The 12,014-nt window shown below is 44.3% G+C and overlaps 1 protein-coding gene across 2 annotated transcripts in view; it reads left to right on the forward strand.

Annotated features, from left to right (window-relative positions):
• PKIG (protein kinase (cAMP-dependent, catalytic) inhibitor gamma) overlaps positions 1-12,014 on the forward strand; it is a 64,421-nt gene that overhangs the window by 41,871 nt on the left and 10,536 nt on the right. For both annotated transcript variants that reach the window (XM_006763776.2, XM_006763777.2), the window contains exon 2: positions 5,110-5,179. The gene's annotated coding sequence lies outside the window, so the exon portion shown is untranslated. The remainder of the gene's footprint in view (positions 1-5,109; positions 5,180-12,014) is intronic.

Here is a 12,014-nt window from a genome sequence, read left to right on the forward strand (position 1 = left end):
GCTTTGTTACAAATGCTGTGTGCCCAAAGGATCCATAACTTGTCTGGGCCTCATTTTCACCTGTATATGGGAATGAAACTGATCTGATCCCAGGGTCGTTGTAAAGATCAAGTAGGATATCTTAAAGTGCTTTGTAAGTCATGAAGTGCTTTAGAAATGCGAGGTATCTTTATTTGTTCAAGGAAATATTTATTACCAGTGACATCAAATAACAAGTTAAAAGCAGAGCATTCTACCAGGAAAGGCAGAGTGCACCTTCCAGATAACTGAAACGGCAGATTCAGCATAGGTAGCTAGCTCTCCTTCAAGAGCTTGTTATAAATGCTATTCTTCCTTTTTCTTGTATTTCATCTTCTGGGCTAACCCATTTCCCTCTCCTCCCTCCTTCCATCAAAAACGGTTTGCAAAACAATCCATGTCACTTCTCTAAATTCCAGGACCCATCTGATATGGAGCCTTGTGAGCAGAGTTGCTGCAGTTTTCAGGGCTTTGGTTCCCAGCAGACCGTACACTCCCAGGAGTGTATTTAATTGGGTTTGGGGGAGGAAGGCAGTCAAGGACACTGAGCCACTGAAAACAGTCACCAGCACAGAACCAGCCCACACACTGCCTACACAGGGCAGTTTCAAGGCCAAAGTTTTAGGCTTTCTTTTGGATTAAAAAAAAAAGTGGGTTTTATACAAGCACAGATTTTTTTAATGTATTTATTGATTTGAGAGAGAGAGAGAGAGAGAGAAGCCCGTTTTTTTATTGGTCCACTTATCTATGCATTCAGTGGTTGATTCTTGTATGTGCCCTGACTGGGGCTAGAACCTGCAATCTTGGAGCAGTGGGATGACACGCTAACCAACTGAGCTACCGGCCAGGGCTTGCTTTTGGATGTTAAAGGGAGAAATTCTTTTTCTTTAAATATTTTCCTTTTAAAATAAGAGGCATAAATGCTTAGGAAATAAAGTACACTCCCCCCTCCCCCACCCCCCATGGAGTTTTTTTTTAATTGTTCTATTTTGACCAAAAAAAAAAAAAAGTGATAATAAGTACAGTTAACTATTCCATGTATAGATAAATGGGGAGAGGATTAAAAATGGCGGCAGAGTAAGTGGATGCTGCACGGACATGCTCCTAGGAACAAACTGGTATTACAACTACTAGTAAAATACAGAAAACTTCCTGAATAATCAACGGGAAACTTGCAGGAGAGAACCCTGACAGCTGAGAACTGAAAATAGAGACCGCATAGAGACTGGTTTATTGCATGTAACATTATTATATTTAAAATTGTTTTTCTTGAAAATAAAAAAAATCAGAAGAAAAAAATTTAAATGGATAGTGTATAACATAGTTTACCAGTGTTCTTTCTCTGCTCTCATATGTTTCTTTTTTATTTTTATTTTCTTCATTATTTTCCCCTAAAGTAACGAATGTGCTCATTGTAACTAATCAAGCAACTGGAAGATATATAAAGAAAGAGTTATTCTCTCTCCTCCCTCTAGTCCCCATTTCCATCATTTGAAATAACCAGTGTCATCAATCTGGTGTTTATCAGTCCATACCTTCTTCAACCTCCTATATAAGTGGATATAGGGTGTGTCTGTGTGTATTTGTTTGTCAGAATGGGATCATACTTTTATTATTTTGCAATTTATTTGTCCCAGTAACTAATACATTACAGGTAGGTATAACTCCAACTCACTCTTGTAATTATTCAGGGCTATAAATCTGGAGGTATCTACACTAATAACAGAGAAAAATGGTAATTGGCGTACGACGCTACCCTTTTCATTGGCTAATCAGGGCTATATGCATATTAACTGCCAACTAAGATTGGCAGTTAACTGCCAACAAGATGGCGGTTAATTTGCATATGTAGGCACAATGCAGGGAGGCCAAAGGGAAAGCAGGAAGAAGCCCACTGCCACTGACAGTGATCGGAAGGAAACCAAGGGGGGAGCTAAGAGCCAGGGGGCAGCCCTGATTGGAGAATTGGGCGCCTTTGTCGCCCTGGCCAGTGATAGCAGGAAGTAGGGGTGGAGCCAGCGATGGGAGCTGGGCAGGGTCGAAGCTGGCAGTCCCGGGAGCTAGGGGTCCCTTGCCTGGGCCTAAAGCGGAGCCCGTGATTGCGGGACCACTGCAGCAGCGGGTCCACACTGCCCAGGCTGGACGCCTCAGCCAGAGGCATCCTGCGGGGGCAGGGGCGGAGAGGCGTTAGGCCTGGGCAGGGGCAGAGTGGGAGATCACGTGGAGCTGGTGGTTCCCTGCCCAGGCCTAATGCCTTGGCCAGAGGCTTTAGGCCTGGGTAGGGGCGGAGCCTGCAACCGCGGGGAGCTGGCAGTCCCCTGCCCAGGCCTAACACCCCAGCCAGAGGCCTGAGGCCTGGGCAGGGGCTGAGCCGGGGATTGGTGTGAACTACAGAGGAAAAACCTTTTCTGACTGCTCATTGGCTGAGCTCCCTGTATGCCGAGGGTGATGGGGGTCAATGCCTGAGGGCTCCCAGTATGTGAGAGGGGGCAGGCTGGGCTGAGGGACATTCCCCCCCCCCACCCCGTGCACGAATTTCGTGCACCGGCCCCCTAGTTACAATATATTCAGCCATTCATCTTTGACAGATATTCTAGTTGTTGCCCATTATTTTTTTTCCTATTAGAATATTGTTTCATTAAATGTCTTCACATACAAATCCTCTACTGGTGCTTTTATTTTTACAGGTTGCATTTTCAAAAATAATATTTCTGGATCAAAGGGTATATGTTTTAATATTTTAATAGATAATACTATCCTACTTTACAAAGAGGTCTTAATTTACATTCTCCCCAGAAATATATGAGTAGTACTTCCATTTCCCTAAATCTCTTTTTTAAATATTATTGATTTCAGAGACGAAGGTAGAGGGAGAGATAGAAATATCAATGATGAGAGAGAATCATTGATCAGCTGCCTCCTATACGTCCCCTACTGGGGACCAAGCCCATAACCCAGGCATGTGCCCTGACCAGAATCAAACATTGACCTCCTGGCTCATAGGTCGAACCTCAATCACTGAGCAACACCGGCCAGGCCGTTTCCTAAATCTTTACAATATTAGATATTTGTTCCCTTCTTCTCTCCTACCCTCCTCCTTCCTTCCCTCCCTCCATCCCTATTGTTTTATTTTGTGACCCAGCTGATTGGGGTGGCAGGGGATGGTGTCTTATAGATTTTTACTTTGTATATTCCTTACTACTAGTGAGATTAAACCTTGCTTCATGTTAATTGGCCATTTCACTTTCTTCTGAGTTTCCTTCACCCCATTTTTCCTGGGAATTGTTTGCTGTTTTCTCAAGTTGTAGGAGATGTTTATATATTTATATATCAAGGATTCTGTGTGTGTTGCAAATATTTTTTCCTAATCTATTATGTTGATTAATTTTTTTCACTAAATTTATAGAAAATTTTAACTTTTATTGTAAAATACCTCTTTTTGATTTTTCTCTTCATAGTGTCTAGATTTTTCACCTTGTTTAAGAGTAATTTCTACACCTTAAAGTTATATAAATATTTTCCTAAATGTCCTTCTAATACTTACATGGTTTTAATTTAATTCTCAACCTTTAATACCTTTAAAATTTATGTTTATACATAGTGTGAAGTAGCAGTTAAGCTTTGTCCTGGATATGCCAATATCATTTACTAAATAAACCATCTTTTCTCTTTTGCATTGAAATCCCATCCTTTATTGTGTCTATTTCTGGAATTGCTAGTTTGGTTCACAGACGTTTTTACCTGTTCTTATGTTAATACCATGTCTTTTTATTATAATGTTTTTATAGTAAATTTTTATTTTCTCATAAAAAATCCCCTAAATATTTATTTTTTATAATTTTATTTCCTGCTTCTTGGCTAATTTTTCTTGGATATTATTCCCATATGAACTTCAAAGTAATTTTATCCATTCCTTCCCCGTTAATTCCAAAGATCCCCATTAATATTGTTATTGAAATTTAATTAACATTATGCCGTAATTTTGGAAGGATTGACATTTCTTAATAATTAGCCTTTTCTACCCAGAAGCATGCTAGCTGGTTTGGAATATATTCATCGTATTTGTATATTTTGTTATTTTACCTTTAAAATCTCAGTAGGCATCATGAATATTTTGTCTAAAGTAAAACAGTATTTCTGTGTTTGTCCTGTATAATCAAGAACCTTATAAAGTTTTAATTCTTCTCTTCATCTTCAATGTTATTCCTATAAAATATGTACTACTGTTAAATATTGTCAAATTTGTTTTTATCTCCTCATTAGCTGCATTTTACTTAATCAGTACTTCCTTCAATTTACCAATACAATTACTAATTTCTTTGCTCACTATTGATTCTAAAATCTCACTTATTTTGTGTTCAGTTTCTTTCTGTTGGAGAATGTTCTTGAGTCTGTGAAGGGTCAACTTGCTCAGTCTTTGTCTAGAAATGTCTTTTGCCTTCACTCTTGCTATTTTTAAATTGTGGATAGTCTGCATGTATAATGATCATGAAAGTTGTGTATGCCTCTTTTAAAGTTTTCAGTCAAAACAGAAATTGTTAACGTAAAAAGTGAAAGTCTTTCATTTTTCCCCTCCAGTTTCTGAGTCTCAGAGAGAACTACCGTTTATAGTTTGCTCTTCGCTTTTTTCTATGTAGACACAAAAAAAAGTGTATGTACACAAATGCTGTACTTTTTTAAAGCACAGTCATGTGCATACTTTTATTAAAGAGCAATAATATATACCATCTTATACTACTTTTTAACAATACAGCCTGTCCTTCTTCCCGTGTCAGTACAACAAAATCTCCCTCACTCTTTGGAATGACTTTATAGTTTCTCATTGTATGGATATGCCATTATTTAACTCTTTTCTTATTAACATTTACGTTGTTTCCTCTTTTTTTGCTTTTCCATATTATGTTTTACCGCACGTATTTTCATTCATGTGACCCTCTCTATAATATAAATTCCCAGGTGTTTGACCCAAAAGGTGTGCATATTTAACATGTTGTTAGATATTGTTCGCTTGTCTTCCCAAAAGATTCTTTCTGTTTACAACCCTGGAGTATGACAGGCTCTAATTATTTTTTTTTTCTTCTGGTTCCTTAGAATTTCCACACTGATTGGTCAACTTTGGAAAATCTGAAGAGATGCAAGCAGGAAGAAGAAACTAAACCAGGTGGGTAGTCACATTGTTCACACCACTCTACTGTGGCACCACGAGTGTTTGCCTAAAAACCTTTATTTCTGTTTGAAGAAAGAGAAGATGGAAGCTCCAGATGAAATTAGACGGGAATTTGGGCCCCATGAAGAAAAGACAGGATGGCCCTTTTCAGAAGTTATATGACATCACACTGCAATTTCACAGTGATGATTCCATTTACAGACAGTTTCTGTATAGCATCAGGAAGAGCAGTTGCCTCTGATGGCTTAAAAGAAAATGGTTTCTTTAGCCATCTGCTTAAGCAGATGGAATCACACACAGGAGTTTGTACAAATATGGGTATGATGTCAACTTTCCTGTCTACCAGTTGTTTGCTGTGAAGCTATTTTCACAAAGACAAGGGCACACTATTGTGATTTTAATGCTGTGACAGCGGAGCAAAAGCAAGCAAAACCCAGCCCAAAGAAACGAGCACTGTCCGCTGGACTGTTGAAGAGAGATGGCTCAGGTGCCCTCCGGTTGGAAGCAAAATGCAATTCATAGAACAGAGTGGCCTGAAGTATGGCCACCTTGGGTCAGTGTTTATATTTGTATGGCATCTAAACATTTCTGGCGTAGGTTAATAGCTTTTTACCAGCTTGTGACCCATGCTTCATCCACCTCCCCTACACCCGTACCTGCCCACCCCCTTTCAGCGCCATCTCCTTGCAGTTAGAGGAGAATCTCCAGCCTTTGTTTCTCTGTTCAAGTCCTAGTAGTCCCGGGAGTTTGGGGAATTTCCAGCTCCTTTGAATTCCCCTTCATGGCCTAGCCATCCTCCCTCACCTCTCCCAAGAGTCCCCTTCTCCAGCTGGCAGCTGCCCTGGAGCTGGAACTCCCCAGCTACTTATCAGCAAGGCCTCTGGGCCTGGCCATACAGAAGTCCCAAACCACCAGGCTTGCATCCTGTTCTGACTCAGTGCCCCTGGAAATCCCCTGGATGCAGATGTTTGTGGTAATTAGGATGTGGCAGTCTGTCCCAGGGCTGTTTGTCTGGCCAGGGCCGGTTTAGGAGGGCAAGCCTGCAAAGCGCCTGCTGTTTCAGCTGCTGTGGGAACGTCGGAGGCTGGAGCCACCTAACCTTGAGAGTGCTTGGGTTGTATGAAGTCTAGAGCTGGGCTTTTCAACCAGCGCCTTCTGGTTGGCTCCTGGGATTTTGGAGCCCCTTGTAACCTTGGGTGCAACTTTTTATGTACCCATGCCTGCACGCATGCACGCGCGCGCGCGCGCGCGCACACACACACACACACACACACACACACACACACACCCTTTTCTGAGCAGAATGTCCATTGCTTTCCTCAGATTCTCAGGTGTGTCTGTGACCTCTGAATTATAAGGAGCATTGGTCTAGAGAGTGCATGAAGTGTTGTGGGCCACTGTGTATCCTTGGGCACCAGCCTGTCAGATATCAGGGTCATGTGAGACCTAACCAGGCCTTTAGGCTTTTCTCTTTAGGGTGAACTAGTATTACTAAAATTCAGAGCCACCCCATGGATGTTCCAAAGTCCAGTCATGAAATTGTACCCCCAGCCCCTGTTTTATTTCACCGAACACACTGAGTATACTGAATATACTGTGTGGATTTTCAGGCTTAGGGTCCAGAGCTCACAAGGCAGCTAACTGACAACATCAAGAAAAGTATTAGTAGCTAAAATTCAATCTGGATTACCATTTCCAAGGACAGAATTAAATGCTTTATGCACATTATTTTATGTAATCCTCACAGCCCTCCATTGAGATTGGTTCTGTTATTTTACATATGGAGAAACTGCGGCATAGAGAGATCTAGTAATTTTGCAGAAATCACACAGCCAATAAGTGATCACACACAGCCAATAAGTGATACATGACTAGAGCACATGAATTTAACCACCAAGCTTAAACTAAAATTAAAAGGCCTTGTTAGAAGAAAATAAATAAGCAGACAAAACATGGGGCTGTTTAGAGTAGGACAAACAGCCCTGTATGTTATAATACTGAAAGCATTGCTCTGTTATACCAGATTTTAAAAACTATGCTCTCAGCAGTGATCTTAAATCATTAAGAAAAGGTTAGGGGGAGCCCTAACCGGTTTGGCTCAGTGGATAGAGCGTCGGCCTGTGGACTGAAGGGTCCCAGGTTCGATTCCGGTCAAGGGCATGTACCTTAGTTGTGGGCACATCCCCAGTAGGAGGTGTGCAGGAGGCAGCTGATCGATGTTTCTCTCTCATCGATGTTTCTAACTCTTTATCCCTCTCCCTTCCTCTCTGTAAAAAATCAATAAAATATATTAAAAAAAGAAAAGGTTAGGGGGAGATAGAAGAGGGCCAAAGGGAGGATAAATGGTGATAGAAGGAGACTTGACATTGGGTGGTGAACACACGATGCAATATACAGATGATGTATTATAGAGCTGTACACTTGAAACCTGTATAATTGCATTAACCAATGTCACCCCAAATAATACAATAGGAAAAAGAAAATGTTAGCAAGTAGTACCTTAATGCATTAGTGCAATACATGAGAAGAATTTCTATCCATTATAATTCAAGTGAGTTTTTATAGCTTTATTATGATAAAATTCACATACCATACAATTCATCCATTTAAAGTGTACTATTCAGTGGCCTTTAGTATATTCACAGAGTTCTGCATCCATTACCATAATCAATGTAAGAACACTTTCATTACCCCAAAGAGAAACCCCACACCCTTTACTTATCACCCTCCCAGCCCCCCAATTCTTCCCAGTCCTACTCAACCACTAATCTACTTTCTCCATATAACATTTGATTCTTAAAAGAGTAACAGTGTGGGAATCTTGGTGATCTGGAGTGAGTCATTCCCTAAAGATTAATTACACAAATGAAATTTGACTCAATGTCTTACAAATGGTTTTATTAGCTAAGAAGCTACAAGCTCAAATTTGGAGTTGATGTAGGCAAGAGACAAGTTTTTTTCTGAGTAATTCCACTTACCAGCCTCCCCTGTCAAATTGGCTTTTCTCAGTGCCTGTCTGTAAAAGGGTGATGCTTTGTGGGCACACATTTCTCCGTTGGCCTCTGAACCAGTGGTGGTTCAGCATGGGATCTTTTTTGTTATCTGAATCGCAGGCTTGGTTTCTCTCTGCCTTGCTGTAGTTGTTGATGAGAAGGGCACTCATATAGAAGCATGTCACTGAAATTCAGGAGGCAGCACGCACAGAATCCTGTCAGCACACTCTCTTGAGCTGTTTCATGTTGGCAGATCCTGTGCATCTCTCTCTTGACTCATTCATTCGATCATTCTTTTGAGAAGCATTTATTAGGTCTGTGCAGCAAGCACTGTGATAGGTGCTGAGTAAATCACTCTGAAAGTCCGTCTTCCCCATTATTATAGCACTAGAGGCCTGGTGCACAAAATTCGTGCACAGGTGTGGTCCCTAGGCCTGGCCGGAGATAGAAGCACAAGCATCTAACGTGGAAAGGCAGGTCCTAGCTAACCCCTGGGGCCGTGGGCCCCCACACGCCCTCCTCCGCCTGAGTCATGGCACCCAAGTCATGGCGGAGAACAAAGGAGAAACCTCCCTGCTTCTCCCAGTCAGTCCCCTCCTGCCACTTTAGCCCCTAAATGCGGTGAGTGCAGCTGGACACTGCGGGCCGGGGTGCAGCGTTGGCCTCTGTGCTGCCCAGTGGCGTAGCAAGGAAGCTGGGCGGGCAGCGGCTCTCTCCCGGCCAGCTTTGCAGACCAGCTCCTGCACAAACCCACAGGGAGCCCAACTGGCCCCTGCAGTCCTGGCGGCTACAGCCCAGCTCACCTGGAAGACACCGTGCTGGTGTGGGGTGGGCTCCTCGCAGGCATCCGGCACCTGAGTGTGGGGGCTTCCCCGGCACTCAAGCCCTGGCATCCCGGGAGAGGGTAGCAGGGGGAGTGAGAGTGAGCTTGGGCGGACACCCAGCATTCTCACTGCACCTCCATCCCTGTCCCCCTCTCCCCCCGCCCCCCCCCATCCCCAGGTAGTCAGCGAGAGGTTGCAGCATGTCACCAACGCCTGCCATGTTCCGCGCCACCCCCTGGTGGTCAGCGCACGTCATAGGAAGCGGTTGAACTCCCGGTCAAGTGACTGCCAAGGGGGCAATTTGCATATTAGGCTTTTATTATATAGGATGTGACCTTCTTTGACCCAGGTGGGGATTGCCATTTGAGATGAGAAAAGCCAGAGGCAGGGAGTTTGCTAACAGAACAGTTCTCTGATGGGGATGAGACAGCTGCTGTATCATCCACATCAGGGCAGAGCCATCACTGGAATGTGCCATCCTAAAGAATGTGCACTGAATCAGGAAGGAGCAAATGTAGATTCAAGTCCTGATTCAGTCACTAGGAGAACCTTGGGTGACTCATGGGCTCTCTGTTGGGAGGGTTCAGTAATGCGGTGCCTCTAAAAACACCGTCAGTGTCACTGCTGGGAGGAGTCGTCCTGGTAAGGACTGAATGAATGACTGAAGTAATGAAGGCACATGCTGTGAGTCTCAGTGCTAGAGTAAATGCTAGCAGCTCAGATGACTAGGAGGAGACAGATGTGAATGAGAACAAAGGAGAAACCTCCCTGCTTCTCCCAGTCAGTCCCCTCCTGCCACTTTAGCCCCTTTATGCTCACCTTTTTTCTAGGGGCCCCATATCCTCTGCTTCCCTGAGCCAAAGAGAGGTGCCACCTTTGAGGCCTTGAACCTAGGAGCCAGCCAGTCTTGGATGTGAATCCAGGGTCCAGTATGTCCTCGTTACGTGTAAAAGGGATTTAATGACGCCGGGCTACTTGAAGCATAACTAAGACGATATATGGAAAACACTTGTTACCATGTCTGATGCACAGTCTATACAACCCCTAAATGGCAGCCATTTTTATTTTGTTAATTATCATTGTTATTTTTTTTGTCAGGAGCCAGGACTCAGGTAGTTATTTTAATCACTGGCTTGAGAGGGTGGATGTTCTTAAGTTCTTATTTTGTCTTTTTATTTGTTCATTAATTTGTTCATATGAATTTATTTGTTCTGCATCCTCTGTGTCAGGAACTGTGCTGGGGATTCAGGGACAAATAAGGAGAGCCAGGGTACCTGCTCTTCTTTGAACTAGCAGGGCCCGGACGATGTTAACAAATGCCTCAGTACCTGGGTCGTGCCTGGCTCATGGGACACTTCAGTATGCATTTGCTGACTATTGAGTGAGTTACAAGTGCAGTGATGATTAGGAAGAAGTCAAAGTGCTGCAAGTGGCAGAACAAGGAGGGCTTATCTCTTCTGGGTCAGAGAAGAAGGGGTTCAGGCTGAGGGACCTCTGCCCTGGGCCATAGGAGTTACACAGGATACTTGGGCTGGGGGCTGGCAGCCCCAGGAGGACTCAGTGCCGGAGGTGACGGGTGGAGGACTGGAATACTGAACCCAGGGGCTGGGAATCTTGTATACGGTGTGTTAGTGTGGGCTCCCTAACTACACCAGGAACTCCCCTCAAGGGCACATTGGTGCTTTGCCATTTTCATATCCATGGCATCTAGTCCCAAGCCCAGTGCACACTGAGTGATCAGGTAAATTGTGTTGCCTGAATGAATGGAGGAATTCATTAGCCTTATGGAGATAAAAGATCTTTCATCCTCCACAGTAGGTGTGGGGCATGCTTTCTATGGCGCTCCGGAGAAAGAGAGGCCACCCAGCCCTGGACGTACCGTAGAGATCACTCTGTTCTCCTTCCCACTTCCCGTGCCTAGTGGTCTAAAACAACAGCAGTCATTTGTCGTCTCTCGTGGTTTCTGTGGGCAGGAATTTGGCAACAGCTTGGCTGGACAATCCTGGCTTGGCTCTCATGCGGTCGCAGTTAGACGGTGGCTGGTGCTGGAGCAGCCAGGGGCCAGCCAAGCTGGGGGCTGCTAGCCTCGGCTCTCTCTGTGCTCTCAGGACTCTCGATGTGGTCCCCTCGGGGGGTTGGTTTGGGCTTCCTCACAGCATGGCAGCCTCAGATTTCCTAGGTGCAGCTCAGAGCTCCAACGAGAAGTGTCCCAAGAGAGCCAGATGGAAGCTGTGTCACCATGTCTAACCTCATCTTGGAAGTCACACGACGTCACTTCTGTTGCATCCTCTTAGCAGCAGTCACCATGGCCAGCTCATTCAGTCACCTCTCGATAGGAGGAATGTCAGAGAATTTGAGACATGTTTCAGAGCAACCATAGAGATGCCCGTTTCCCCCTGCGATCCACACTCGAACCCCCGAGGCCTGAGGGAAGAACCTTGCCAGAGGGGCCAGCCTGGCATGAGCAGAGCTGGGGTCAGTCCAGTCCCGGACTCTGGCTGGCCTGCTTGGAAATGACCTCACTTTCCCTTCCTGCCCTCCCTCCACACTGGATGGGAACTGCCAGTGACTGGGAACCAAGTTTGATATGTAAACAGCGGGAGACCAGGGAGACCCAGCATGGTCCCCAAGCAATAACTCAACTGGACCCTTCTGCCTCTTTCCAGAGAAGCACAGACTTTCAGGGATTGAAGAGTTTGTATCACTGTCCCAACCCCCAGGCCTGCCCAGGGTGAAGTGTAGCTGCCAGGATGGTAAGAGTTGTACAGTTTTTACCTGAAAATAATTTTACCATTGCTGTGAAGCTAGATAACAGACATTAGAATGGTGGCAGAATTCAGAGAATCATCAACCCAACGTCACCAAAAAGGTTCTGAAGGTTTTTGCCTCTGCCTGAACATTCTGAACAGAATTTTGCTTAAGCCAGGGTAAAACCCACCTGGGTGTATGTTTCCACCAGCATTATTGAATGTTTTCCTGGGATTTTCATTGCTTTCTTGCTCTTCCTTCAGG

This window comes from Myotis davidii, unplaced genomic scaffold, assembly GCF_000327345.1.
Source record: "Myotis davidii unplaced genomic scaffold, ASM32734v1 scaffold199, whole genome shotgun sequence".
In the NCBI taxonomy this organism is placed as follows: Eukaryota; Metazoa; Chordata; class Mammalia; order Chiroptera; family Vespertilionidae; genus Myotis; species Myotis davidii.